The sequence below is a fragment of the Pseudoliparis swirei genome, chromosome 15 (assembly GCF_029220125.1).
Source record: "Pseudoliparis swirei isolate HS2019 ecotype Mariana Trench chromosome 15, NWPU_hadal_v1, whole genome shotgun sequence".
Lineage (NCBI taxonomy): Eukaryota > Metazoa > Chordata > Actinopteri > Perciformes > Liparidae > Pseudoliparis > Pseudoliparis swirei.
The window spans coordinates 7,674,424-7,689,493 of NC_079402.1; the positions used below are offsets into that span (position 1 = coordinate 7,674,424).

General features: G+C 41.7%; 1 protein-coding gene across 2 annotated transcripts in view; it reads left to right on the forward strand.

Annotated features, from left to right (window-relative positions):
* rab27b (RAB27B, member RAS oncogene family) overlaps nt 1-15,070 on the forward strand; it is a 55,950-nt gene that overhangs the window by 25,940 nt on the left and 14,940 nt on the right. The gene's annotated exons all lie outside the window — the stretch shown is intronic.

Below are 15,070 nucleotides of genomic sequence, written 5' to 3' on the forward strand. Positions count from 1 at the left end.
AAACATGTTTAAATAAGGCTTTAACAATGCAATGTTTAGCTGTCCTATGTTACTTACCTACTTACTTAACCCTTGTGTTGCCTTAGGGTCATTTTGACCCGAATCAATATTACACCCTCCCCCCGCCTATGGGTCATTTTGACCCGATTCAATGTTTCACCCTCCTGTTACCTTTATATTTACTAACATATTTTACCCTTTGGGTTCAATTTGACGCCAGCAATTAAAACCTCCAGAAAATTATTAGAATTAATATTGTTTTCCAAGTTTAAGTGTGAGGCACTTTATGTTTGTTTGTTGACTACCGAAAGAACACCGACATTAAACATTGAATGGGGTCAAATTAATCCTAAGGCGGGGGGAGGGTGTAATATTGATTCGGGTCAAAATGACCCTAAGGCAACACAAGGGTTAAAACCACAGCGTTACTAATATTTGAGAAAATACCACACAAGGCAAATATTAAAAACTAACTAGCCAGCACTTATGCTCTAAAAGACCCACATTTTAAGTATTAAGACTTAAGTAATCATGTTAAAACTGTTATCTATCAGTGCATGACCAAACATAGCAGTAACTTAAGTGTGAGAGTTACGTTCCATCACCCCATTCGGTGCACTGTACCTCTGACGAGTTGGACATGTGCCATATTAGATGTGTATTAACTCTCGTCTCTCTATTCATAGTGGAAAATAGAGATGTCTGTTTGTACTTGAAAACAACATTGAAGAGTGGAGTTTTTTTCATTAATATCACCTATCAAAATCTTGACGGGGGCCATTTATCAGCAGACTATGTAAACGGTTGCACAATCACGGAAACAGGAAGCATCAGTAACTTTATAAAAGGCACAAGATGTAGAAGGCAGCTGGACTGGACTTCATGGATGTGAAAAAGAATTTTAATCACCGTCAAAATCAACAATCGAGAAATCGAGTTGTCATTGTTTACTTCACGAAGACGAAAATGAATAAATTCCACTCTTTTACATTTTCCGTATTCAAACTGTGACCATGTCTTGTTTGTGGTTTCAGTTTGCCTGAACATGTTTTTTTGCTGATGTTGTGGACTGTGTGGTGTGGAAACCATTTCCTGTGGTTAATAAGTGTAGGATAGTAAAATGAGGCCAGTGGCCACAGAACGCTACATCAATATTAACTGCTTTCCATCGTTAGCAGAACTGTCACTGTTTCTATTTCATGGAAATCAACAGCCATAATAATTAGACTAATTGTTGCAACTGACTATCTTATTGTGAAATGTAATCTCTTCTAAATATAATATATTAAAATGGAAAATTAAATAATACATTTTAATCTTTTGCAAAAACAAGGACATTTTGTTTCATATTATTGATGCTATTTATATTTGATAAAGACTGACGGTAGACTGCAAATTAAGAATTTTTTATATAAATCCTGAAATCGCTGCATTACTTAGTGATGATGATGAGATGGAAGATGATGCATGAAATATGTTCAAAGACTTATGAAGAGAGCATTTCAACGAGTTTTTGAAGGAAATAAGCGTACTTTGACCAACATTTATATTTCTTTGGAGCCAGGGTAGGTCAGTATACAGTACAAGTGTTAACGGTAGTTGATGTTTGTGCACATTTTTTACTGGCTTTAGGACCTAGGAGACACATGAGAGCAGGGTGGGTGCTCCACTTGATAATGATGCTGTGTGATTTACTGTCCTGGGGCCAACAATGGGACCACAAATGCTGTCAGCTCCTCGATCACATGACCTCCAACTCAATAAGCAAAGAGACAGAGTAGACTTGAGGAAAGGAAAAATGCTTAGTCTAATATGCAACTAAAACAAGTTCAGACTGATGTATCAGACAATATAAATGGAGTAGACTACATCATAGATATTTCTCACAGAAGATCTTTTGATTCATTACACATTTCCGGGACCTGGTTTTGTGCATATTGGCTAACTAGTATAACTTAGTGTGACAGCCGAATGATAGTCATTATTTTCAGGCCCTTTCTGTCAGTTTTGCTTTGGATCTTACATTTTTCTCTGAAATATATAGCTATGTGGAGTATTAAACTTTTGAAATTTTTGAAATTACAGACCCAAAAGAGTTCTTTATTGGGCCGATTTATCCGTAAAAAGGGTAATCCTCCCCCTTTAGAAATTAACACATTTCCTACTTGTTACAGTCTGAAAGCTAATTCTATTTTGGATCTGGTGCCAAGTTGGCAAAATACCTGTGTTTGCTGGCCTGAATGAATGAATTATTTCATCCCTCCTCGCTATTTTGTATTTATCTGTAAACGAATGGTCCGTGTCTTAAAGCACTCTGACCACAAATGGACACGGCCTGTTTGTAGTTTAGTGAGACCAACAGAGCATTTGGTATTCTCTGGTAAAAGTATGTTATCGACTGTGGTTTAAAAAAAAAAATCAGTTTGTTGTGAACAAGACAACGGCTGTAACATATAAATAAGTAAAACTAAACACATCAGGAGTATTGGAGTCATAAGACCTGCAGGTTGCCGCTAAATGCTCCAAATTAGTTTGAATTCCACAGTAACAGTGTTCTTTTCTGATTTGTATTTGGTCAGGTATTATGTGATTTCGTGAAATTTAGTTTCTGCGCTTCTATTGGGACAGGAAGAACTTTAATATATTTGTTGTAATGTTTGTTGGTGACTCTTTTGTCTTTTCAGTCTCTATTTTTGGCATCTTAGCTGGTTCAACTGCACTCCCCAGAAATCACAAAACAAAAGGGGACAGTGACGTTTTCCACTTTGCATTTTCCAGTGTGCAGTTTGGGTCTCTGGAGGTGGCGCTGTCACTTTGCATTAGAATTACAGAATAGTTCTTAATAATTCTGTAGTATTGCAAGAAACTATTTAACAGGAAAAGCCATCGTTTCCTGTGCAGCTGCAGAGAAGTACTAGACTGAAAAAATAGAAAAGCCTTCATGACTGAGCACGATCACAGCTGTATTAAATCAACCACAAACGGAAACCACCAGAACATATTGGTTTAGATGGAAATATCTCAGTTTTTCTTTTTTTATTGCAGGACTGTAAACACAATCTGTCAGTCACCAGTCTTTATGTGTAGTTCAGAGTGGAAATATAGAAATTAAATGTTGCCTCACTTAGCCACTGGCATAGCTGCTGGCTGTAGGAGTCTTTGGCCACATGATCGCGCTGGATAAAAAGGTCAAGAGATCATTAACATTTTTGGGATTCATCCCCTGGAGATAAAGAATATCCACCAGAGGTTTCATGTAAATCTGGACAGGGGCTTTTTGGACCCTTGTTGGATAAAAACATAAACCTAAGTTCTGCCACTGTTTCATTATATAACTCAAGAACTCCAGATTTGAACCACCAGCCTGCCAATGTTCGTGCCTTGCTGTGGACCTGCAGTGTAGGCCCCTGTTACTTGACCTCCTTATCCGTCCTTTTAGGCCACCCAGTACTCCTATATCCCATGCTGCCCTTTCAGATCCAGCTGTGTGTGCTGTCTGTACAGATGATAGCCCACCTCCTGTTGTGGGCTTAAGGAGGGATTGAGGAAGTCCTGGTGGGACCCACATGTGGATAAAGAAATCGATGCCTGACACCTGAGTCGAGTGTCATATCTGATCCGGATTTGAGTCGAGAAGCCACTGGACTCATGAATGTAGTCAGACTCTGGTCCCTCTTTAAAACCAGTGACAGAAGGCAGAGCCCGGGTGAATAAAACCATCCGGATGGCTTATTCATCACGCTGTACGAATAGCTGGAGGTAATGGTAGTAATTGAGGTTTTTGGACGCAGCAGGCCACCGAACTGGTGTTTAGGCTCACTTCAGTGATCTCTCTCTGGTGTGACTTATCAAATTTGCCTTGACGCTTTGCTAACTGGGTTTGAAAGGTTTGGAAAAATCCGAAAGACGTCTAGTCTAATTGGATAATCAAGGGTCAATCCTCATCTATGTTAGCGGTTATTGATCGTTGACTCCGGAGAATAGATCTATTAACGACGGCAAAGGCCCTAAGCGGGAATCTGCAGAATAGATGTAAACAAATCAGTTGTCTGACCAGTTTAAGATGATTCACAGCCAACAGCCGGACGTCAAAGGTCTCTGGTAAATGTTTGCTGACCTTTTTTAATATATATATTAGATTCTTGGGAAACAAAAGTTTTTACACCACAGTTTGGGATAATACAAGCCACCTTTAATAAAATACAAGCAACCGTAATGCTTTTGACTTCTTGTGTTGATGTTATGATCCTTCAGATGGTCATTAATATAAATGCCAAATCATCGGAAATTGTTATGTGGGCATAAACTCACACCATGACAAATGCTTTTTAATTATTTATTTTTAAACCTTGATTAAAAATGTTACTTTTGGGAACTTCCTTCACCCAAGATGAGCAATTTTCAGTTAAAAGAGACGGATTAATCCTGTTGGTGTTAATCAATAATCGACAGCCACCTCTCCCTTGCTGCTCTCAGTAGTACAATGACAAATTAACAACATTTCTATTCATAGCTTTTCCTGGGCCCTTTTGCCTTAAAAACTAGTGGCATCAGATTCAAATACCTAAAACACATTTACTGATGAAACAGTTTAGATAGATAGATAGATATATACTTTATTAATCCCCAAGGGGAAATTTGTCGAGTCAGTAGCAGCAACACACAAGAATAAAAAAACAAAACACAAAATATAAGAAGGGTTAGGGTGATCTGGCAAGAGGTGAACTGTTGTAGAGCCTCATAGCCGTCGGCAGGAATGTTCTCCTGTATCTGTCCTTGTGGCAGCGGAGCGTGAGGAGGTCTGGAGGAGAAAGTACCTCTGTCCCTGTAGGAGGTGGTGGAGAGGTGGTCCGGGTTGTCCAATATGGACACCAGTTTCTTCAACGCCTCCTCTCCACCACCTGTTCCAGGTGCTCCAGCTGGCACATCTTGCTGCACACGTTGAAGGATCGAAGCTTCAAGCTTCAGGAAAAGAGTCGACTCATCCCTTCTTGTACACAGCGTTGATGTTGGCCTTCCAGTTCAGTCGGCTGTCGATGGGCACCGCCCAGGTACTCCTCCACCATGTCCACGCCCACTCCCAGGACACTCAGAGGTGTAGGAGCTGTCGCCTTCTCCTGAAGTCCACCACCATCTCTCTGGTCTTGGCCACGCTCAGCCGCAGGTGGTTCTCATCGCACGCCCACTTTACAAAGTCACTCACCACTGCCCTGTACTCCTCCTCCCGTCCATCCCTAATACACGACCACTGCAGAATCATCAGAGTACTTCTGCAGATGGCAGTTGTACTGGAAGTCACTGGTGTACAGGGTGAAGAGGAAGGAGACAGAACAGTTCCTGTGGGGCTCCACATCACTGACCACCGCATTCTGACAAACTGTGGTCTGCCTGTGAGGTAGTCAGTGATCCAGGAGATGGTGGACGCCCACACACACCACTCGCAGCTTCTCACTCAGCAGCAGTGGCTGGATGGTGTTAAATGCACTGGAGAAGTCAAAGAAGTGACTCTCACAGAGACACGGTTCCATCCAGGTGCGACTGAGCTCGTTGGCAGGTAGATGATGGCGTCGTCCACTCCCACATGAGGCTGGTAAGCAAATTGCAGAGGGTCCAACGATGATTTCACCTGCGGCGGAGGTGGGCCAAGACCAGCCTCTCCAGCACCTTCATCACATGGGAGGTGAGGCGACCGGGTCGTCTGAGGCCAGATGGTGCTGACTTCTTTGGGACAGGGACCAGGCACGACGCCTTCCAGCACAGGACTTCCCCAGCCTCAGGCTGAGGTTGAAGAGGCGCTGCAGGACACCAGACAGCTGGGTGGCGCAGGTCTTTAGGACCCTGGGGCTGATGCCATCAGGACCTTCAGCTCTGCGCTGGTGTAGTTTCTCCAGCTGTCTTCTCACCTGGTCAGTCGGCACAGAGAGGTGGATGTGCAGCTCAGCAGGGGACAGAGGGGAGGAGGTGTTTGGGAGGTGTGATGTGTGGGGAGGGCTGTGAACTGAATCTATTGAAAAACAGTTCAGCTCGTTGGCCCTCCAGGAGCCCCTGGCTGTCTCCTCCCACCTTGAAGCCAGTTATCTGCTTCATGCCAGACCACACCTCCCTTGTGTTGTTCAGCTGGAGTTTGGCCTCCAGCTTCCTCCTGTAGGAGTCCTTGCCCTCCTGAGCTTCACCCTCAGCTCATCCCTGTCTCCAGACCTGAAAGCAGCTTTCTTCATGTTCAGGTCCCTGGTGACCCAGGGCTTGTTGTTGGGAAGCAGCGCACAGTCCGTGATGGGATGGTGGTGTGTTCACAGAACTTGATGTATTCCGTGATGCAGTCGGTCATACTGTTGATGTCCTCCCGTGCGGTCCACACAACACATCCCAGTCCGTTGACTCAAGCAGTCCTGTAGCAGAGACCACCTCCTCACAGTCCTGGTGGTCACCGCAGCCTCTTCACCAGAGGAACATACCTGGGTGTCAGCGGACCAGGTCATGATCAGACCTGCCGAGGGGAAGGGCAGTGGCGCTGTGTCGCCTTAGTATTAGCATACAGCAAGTCCAGAGTTTTATTGTTCCTTGTTGGGCAGTCTATGTATTGATGGAAGGTTTTTTCCAATGTGGTGTGGTTAAAGTCACCAGTGATAGCCATGAATGCTCCAGGCTGATGATTCAGCAGAGCAGACACAGTGGAGTGGATGGTGTCCACAGCTTCCTCAGCGCCAGCTGATGGCGGCACGCACGACAACCACAATGGCGGACGTGAACTCTCTCGGCAAATAATGCGGGCGGGCCGGCCAACAGTTCAATGTTCGGACTGCGGGACAGCCTTCACGCACACATGGTCCGGATGGCACCACCGTTCATTCACATAAACAGCGATCCCGCCTCATCTTACCGCTCTGTGTAGCGTCTCTGTCGCGAACAGTCCTGAAGCCGGGCAAAGACGCGCGTGATCCGGATAGTCCGCGGCAGCCACGTCTCAGTGAAGCACAAGAGACTGCTCTCACGGAAGATCCTCTCGGTCATTACGAGCTCATCCGTCTTATTCGCCAAAGACCTCACGTTCCCCGTTATGATCGACGGGTACCGGGTTTGTATCTCCTCGTTTAGCCCTCCGCTTGACACCCGATCTGCAACCGCCAGCCCTTCTCCGTAGCTCCAGCGGGATCACAGGTCTGTCTCCAGGCAGAAGCTTCGCCTGCACAGCGATCAACTGAGCACGCGGTAGAGACGGGTCCCCCTCATTGTTTTGCTGTGGCTCACCGATACTAGTGAACAAAAGCCACAGTAGAATTATCGAAAAAAGTAGTTATGGTCCAGTGTCCAAGACAAACGTGAAAGAAAAGAAAAAGAAAAAGAGAGGAAAAGTGCAAAAAAAGACAATAAAATAAAAGCAAAACGCCACTACTGAAACAAGCAGCCGTTGGCACAGCGCTTCCTGTTTGAACCTTTATCTCATGTTTTGTCGGGAGACTCGCCTCAGAATCTAAAAACAAAAACATGTTCTTGTACACTCGACAACAGAGCCATCTACTCTTATTAGAAATACCTTTCATTTCAAAATCTTACTTGGATTTGGATAAAATCATATGACACTGACATGAATTATTTATTGATTTAATTAAAGGATCAACGTTGCATTATGTATAAATATCTAATGAACCCCAAAGACACAACACCCTCTTTTCTCATCAGCAGTAATTTGTATATCATGAGTAATAGAAGGTATTGTATGCTGTTGTTTTATTGTGTTTCACATCAGCAGTAATTTGTATATCATGAGTAATAGAAGGTATAGCTTAATGGACTGTCCCTGTCCCTCTTACTTTTTTTCCTCTAAATTATTTAGAATAATAGTTTATTCGTGACAGCATGTTCTATGAAAAAAGAGTTGCGAGATACAAAAAAGAAAAGGACATTTCACAACACATTAATGTTAGCATGCTAGTACATTGGTGAAGAATAAAGCCCCTATTTGGATGATACAATTAAAAGGGTTTAGTTCAGGTCAGCACTATTGCCCATAATGAGTAAACTGTTCATCATAGTAGTGGTAGTTAGCATTTAAGACAAGTAATCAAGGGATTACACTTATCAAGCTGCAAAGAATGAATATATTAATGTTTTACTAATTCTGAGTGATTACTCGTTTGATTAAAACATGGTTTTACGTTTTAAGATACATTACAAAAGTAAGTGTATGCAAAATATATAAAACTGTTATTCAGTGCAGCCAGCTTGTCACGGTCAGAGGGTTTGAATTCCCTTCACTTATGGGAGTCGTATTTGTACATCAGTGCTGCAAACATGCTGTGATACTCCACACAAGCTGCACTTTTTCCTTCTGGCCCCGTTTTTCATATTAAATGTGTGTAATAAATGTAAGTGTGTTCAGAGCAGCGCAACACGGGGAAATAACACTGCAGACCTGTCAGGTGAATTCAAGAAAAGGAAACATAAACAGTAATGTCTATCTATTAACTTCTATATTACTTGTTTAGCTTGAAATTAAATGATAACAGTCATTTTCAACACATCACATGTGGCCTTTTATATCTGGCTGCTTAGAGACACACCAACCATTCTGATATCAAACTTTAAAAAAATTCTGACCCGCCAATTCCGGCTAAAATTGACAGCAAGGATCCAACTCTTTTCACTACTTGTCCCAGAACTGTCCTGAGAAATTAATTCAACCAATCCCGAAATTAGTGGAAAACGTTGTCTATTTTTTGTCACCAAAAAGGGTTGTTTGTATGAAACAAACACAAATGTTTTAGAAATAAATGATTGTTTTCTTTTTCATAAAAAAATTGCTCTTTGATGATATCTTTTTGAACGTTGGTGGTTTTAATTATGTATCATAAGCTGATTATTAAAAGCTAGTGTTGGGATGTTAAACAGGTCATAATTTCCTCTTTTATAACACCTCCTTCAAATAGCTGTATGTATTAGGGATGCTCCGATCTGATCGGCGCCGATTCATATCGGCCGATATTCACATTATTGGTTTTGATCGTTCTCAAAGCGGCCGATCAAACGTGGCCAATCAGATGACATAAAATCTGCGAGAACTACTATCAGAGATGTTTCAATCGCGGTGCACCGCAACGGAGAAAATGCGCCCGGCGAGGGCCAGCCGGCTGAGTGCTGAGGTCCCACAAGGGGATCCTCACGCACCGAGTGGCGTCCCTGTCTCGCCGAACTGCGGTCAACTCAGCCGACACTTACATTTCTGTGCACTGATATACTGTATGGAGGACTCAAAATGACAAGTATAAATAAATTAATAAATAAATGCATGAATAAATATAGGAATAAATAAATTCTTAAATAAATGTATACATAAATAAATAAATGCTTAAATAAATGTATAAATAAATAAATAAATGTATAAATAAATAAATGCTTAAATAAATGTATAAATAAATAAATACAGTAATGAATAAATATAAGTTATAAATCAACAGGACATCATTAAATAAATATATTTCTACATTTCTGTATTTCTTCATTCATTTATTTCTCTATTTGTGTCCACACTAAGGCTGCAACAATGAATCGATAAAATCGATAAAAATCGATTATTAAAATAGTTGGCAACGAATTTCATTATCGATTCGTTGTGTCGCGCGATTATTACCGCACTCAATAAGTCGCTGAGTTTAAAAAAAGTTGAGTTGAGCGCAGAGCGGCTCTGGAGAAACAAGAGCAGAGCGGAGGGAGAGGAGAGACCATAATGCTGCGTTGTGAGAGCCAATCAGCGCTGAGCTGCTTCTCAGTTAGTGAATCTAATTGGCTGCTGTGCTGCCCTCGTGGCGCTGGATGCGGAAGTCATTCACGTAGTCGGAGACATTCTCAGAGCTAAGTGCGCCTACGGGTGACGTTATGAACCCAGACACCAGGGTGCTACATGTCACGACGTGTGTGGCATTTCCACAAGAGTATAATGTAGAAAACGTGGTTATTTATTCCGTGGCGGATAGCGGAAAATATTTTTCCACGGAGAACGGCAACGGAGATAAGCCACGACGCCATTCGCTGAGCGCTGCGCGTGCAGACAACATTTAACGGAGCGGAGCAGCGCGTGAGCTCTGATCGTGCGCTCTGTTAATGAAGTATCGATACTAAAAATATGCTAAATCACATTGTTTTTAACGTACAGGTACTTTGTTAGTATCGATACACCGTGCAGCGTGACAGCAGTAGATGTAGCGGACTAACATTCAAGCTAACCTAACTTCCCAAACGCTGTCGACATCTGAACGCTGATTGGCCGAGACTCGACATGGCCCATCAAAGATGTTTTATTGCAAAGAGCACCACTTCACATTTTTTCCGCGTCTCACTGTAATCTCAACGGCAGCGGGCCAGGTGAAAAAAATAATAAATCGGAATGCGTCTCTGATATTGTTCAGGGGGCCGGTCCAAATGTGGGGACCACTGCTCAGGAGAGTAAACCGCTGTCAGTCTGTTTGTGACGGGTTCATCCACATGCTGACCAGTGGATCTCCAGGACCTTTCCATGACTTTAAACCAAATTTCCATGATTAAACATTTTGTGAAAACTGTCTATACGTGACAAAGTGAGAAGATGTAGTATTTAAACTAACAATGAGAATTCCAAAGCATACCGTATATATACCGTGTAAATTAAAATTGGAATAAAACAAATTTGCATTACTTTTCCAAATATTTTGGGATTTTATTTTTTTCAATTACTTTTCTAGTCCTGCTAATAGCCATTTAAAAATTCCATGACTTTTCCAGGTTTTCCATGACCGTACGAACCCTGTTTTCAATAAAGGGTTGAAAATTAAAGTTTTTTTGTTTTTTTATCCGATTAATCGATTAATCGAAAAAATAATCAACCGATTAATCGATTATCAAAATAATCGTTAGTTGCAGCCCTAGTCCACACGTATTTCTTCATTTATTTATGTGTGACATTTACGTGTCCGTATATTCAAATGAGCTGGGGCGGTCCGAACCTCTGTCTAAAGCATGATTGGTCACAGGAGTGTGATGCACCTGGTGTGTTATGCTCTACTACAGGGGTTCCCAAACTTTTTAGGCCACGCACCCCCTTCTACATCCCGACCGGGTTCACGCACCCCCAATCCCCCACACCTTGCGAGTTGGGGGGGGGGGGGGGGGAGTGACTTTTTCTTTGCTCCGTCCCGATGCGCGCAGACCGGCGTCGGAGCTTTGCGGACTTATTGAGCACCCCTGCATTCAAACATTGAATGGCCGAGAGTTTTTTTTAGCGTGAGAAATACGATGTTGGCGGGAGTGTTTAATATTAATTATTACACCATTAGACCACCATTACATTGTTCCTCTCGCGCACCCCCTAGAGACTTTGGGAATCCCTGCTCTACTACTTCTGCCTGGCACATGATGCTGAAGTTGGCTCGCTTAGCTCACAGTTAGCAGAAGTTAGCCTAGACTGCCTTTTGATTTCAGCCGTTTATCAATTCCATGTACACTGAGTACAGACTCGTGTTCCTTTGGAGTCTGGTCTTGGGAGTCTGGTCTTGGGCGTTATTTCACGTTAATAACGATGTCCAGACTCTCGAGGACGCAGGACGGTCTTTCTGGTCTTGTAACGTCACCACATCAACTGTTCTTGCTCATGAATTTACTCCAATTATTCACTGTAAAATACTTTACAGTGGAGTAGAATGTGTTGCGGTGTTCACTGTCATTTGGCGTAGGCTACGAATAAACGGTAATAAATATACAAAGTCTCGTAGCTTTCCTGACCCAGGGTCGCTACAATATGAAGTTATGAATCTTAACCCTGTCAAATTGACGTAAAGTTATCTTTTAATAAATAATAAACTCTCTGTGCTCTTTAGATCCTCCAAAACCTAATTATATCTCATGTTTAGCCGCTATGTAGACGTCAGAGCCAGCGGAGCATTTCAAAAAGTCCTGCCGAGATCAGGCTGCTCTCAGCGGCCACACAGCGTGCTAACCGCCCGGCGCTGCCGAGCTCACTGGTCCCGCGAGCAGGACCTCAAATATCCGTCGCATAATTAGGCTGAATCTCAATAAACCGACCACAGATTTGATGCTTAAACTACTAACTTCTCGGCTGAAAAAATCCTTAAATTTCATTCCGTGACTCAACAACAGTAGTATTTAGAATGTAGGCTACAGACAAGAACGCATAATAAACACTGTTCGTATACAGGTCCAAGTGCTTCTGTCTTGCTCCCCGACTTGACCAATCCTGTTTAACAATGAGGTTCGGACCGCCCCAGCTCATTTGAATATACGGACACATAAATGTCACACATAAATAAATGAAGAAATACGTGTGGACACATAAATAGAGATATAAATAAATGAAGGAATACAGAAATGTAGAAATACATTTATTTAATGATGTCCTGTTGTGTTATAACTTATATTGATTCATTTCTGTATTTATTTATACATTTATTTAAGCATTTATTTATTTATTCCTGTATTTACTTATTTATTTAAGCATTTATTTATTTATTCATGCATTTATTTATTTATTTATACTTAAGTCATTTTAAGTCCTCCATAATACTGATGCTCACGGTACACGCGTTTGATCGGGAGCGCGCAAGGGTTTTGATAAAGTTAGCGGAAGGATTCACGTGACAACATCCGGTTTTGCAAAGTTAGCGGAAAGAACCACGTGAAACAACATCCGTTTTTCAAAATAAGATGTCGTCAAATCATACGGCGTTTCTCAATTCAAAGTACACGAGTACATACTTGTGTTCTTTTGGAGTCTGGACTTGGGAGTCTGGTCTTGGGAGTCCAGACTCCGGAGGACGGGAGGACGGGAGAATGGGAGGACGGTCTTTCTGCTATTGGAACAGCAGCTGACTTGATGACGTCACCACATCAGCTGTTCTTGCTCCTGGGTTTACTCTAATTATTCACTGTAAATAATTTTTTACAGTCAAATAAACAAAACATCTTAAAATTACATTCCGTGACTCAACAACAGTAGTATTTATAAAAAGTCAACTGTCAGTAGTTTATTTTCTCCTCCGCTACTGTTTCCGGTTGCTGGTGAAATGCATTCTGGGATATATGCTGGCCAGAGTACGCACAAGTCTCCTCTGATGCATCCTCCGGAAAGTGGGAGGATCAAGTCACATCCGGGCATTTTGACCGTGCTTTGCGAGAAGCGAACTGACTTGGAACATGTACTCGGGCTGCGACTGATGACGTTTCACGAGGACACAAGTAGAGGAAAGTACGCATATTGAGAAACGCCTATACACTAACATACAAAAGTAAACAATGAACTGATTTTGTATCTTTATAGATCGTTTCTGAGATTTAGCTTAAATTATGCTAACATTAAAACATTTTTATTGTACCAAGGAAGAGTTTATAAAAATAAGTCAGACTTTTGTATGTTAAAAAAAGTCCTGTATATAGATTTCCCCAAGAGTTCCAGGAAATGAATGATGCAGATGTGTTCCATACATATCTGAAATCCCCTAGAATGGCAATCAATTAATTTTAATGTATCAATTAGGACATTTTTCAAAGTAAAAGTCCTAAATGTTTAAAGAAATTGGTAATTTCTTTAATGTTTGAGGTGCTTTATATATCTTTTTCCTCATAGTCCCAGGCAATGACTGATGCAGATGTGTTCAAGACAGTCCTGACTTCTATTACCCTGGAAATCAAACCTATCGCAATTAGGAGATTTTTCAAATGAAAAGTCCTACATTTTTAAGAGAAATCGGTAATGTTTGAGGTGCTTTATATACAGGACTGTCTCAGAAAATTAGAATATTGTGATGAAGTTCTTTATTTTCTGTAATGCAATTAAAAAAACAAAAATGTCATGCATTCTGGATTCATTACAAATCAACTGAAATATTGCAAGCCTTTTATTCTTTTAATATTGCTGATTATGGCTTACAGCTTAAGAAAACTCAAATATCCTATCTCTAAATATTAGAATATCATGAAAAAGTATACTAGTAGGGTATTAAACAAATCACTTGAATTGTCTAATTAACTCGAAACACCTGCAAGGGTTTCCTGAGCCTTGACAAACACTCAGCTGTTATAAATCTTTTTTTTTACTTGGTCTGAGGAAATATTAAAATTTTATGAGATAGGATTTTAGAGTTTTCTTAAGCTGTAAGCCATAATCAGCAATATTAAAAGAATAAAAGGCTTGCAATATTTCAGTTGATTTGTAATGAATCCAGAATGCATGACATTTTTGTTTTTTTAATTGCATTACAGAAAATAAAGAACTTTAACACAATATTCTAATTTTCTGAGACAGTCCTGTATGTATTTCCTCATAGTCCTAGGCAATAATGCTACACAATAAATGGAATGCTTCAATCGACACCGTGATCGGTGATCGGTATTACCGGATCGGCACCAAAAAACCTGATCGGAGCATCTCTAGTATTCATATTTCGTAAACCTACAAAAAGTCATGCGCTTTACTCTAATATAACTCACATTATCAATTTGTATGTAGTTCCTGTAAAGGTGATCTAGGACCGGGGACATGATTTACATCGGCATTGCGATCACGTTGACATGCCCAACTACACCCTCGTAGAGCGAGCAGATCTTGTTTGCTTCTGCGTTTTGTAGAAAACAGTCTGTTTGTCTTTCTATCGTGTACGAGTGCAAGGCAAACATTCGAGAGGACTTGTTCTTCCAGAACAGTGAGTCAGTATTCTGTTGTGTCCCTCAGCCAGCGTGCTGAAGCTCTAAGGCAGGGGTCCCCAAACTTTTTCCTGTGAGGGCCACATAACGTTTGCCTTGTCTGCTGGAGGGCCAGCCGGGGGGGGGGGGGGGGGGGTGCTAGTGAGAAGTGAGAGTGTGCTCACCTGTGCGCGCGCATCACTCACGCTCGCGTGCAGACAGCATTTAACGGAGCAGCGCGTGCGCTCTGATCGCTCTTTTAATGTAGTATCGATACTAAAAATATGGGGGGGGGGAATTACAGAGTGGGGGGTGGAGATTTCACCCTGTTATAATAGTAGGGATAACACTGGAGTAGATAAGCGTGTCTTCTTGTCTGATCAATACGCAACTGTGAGGTGCGCGA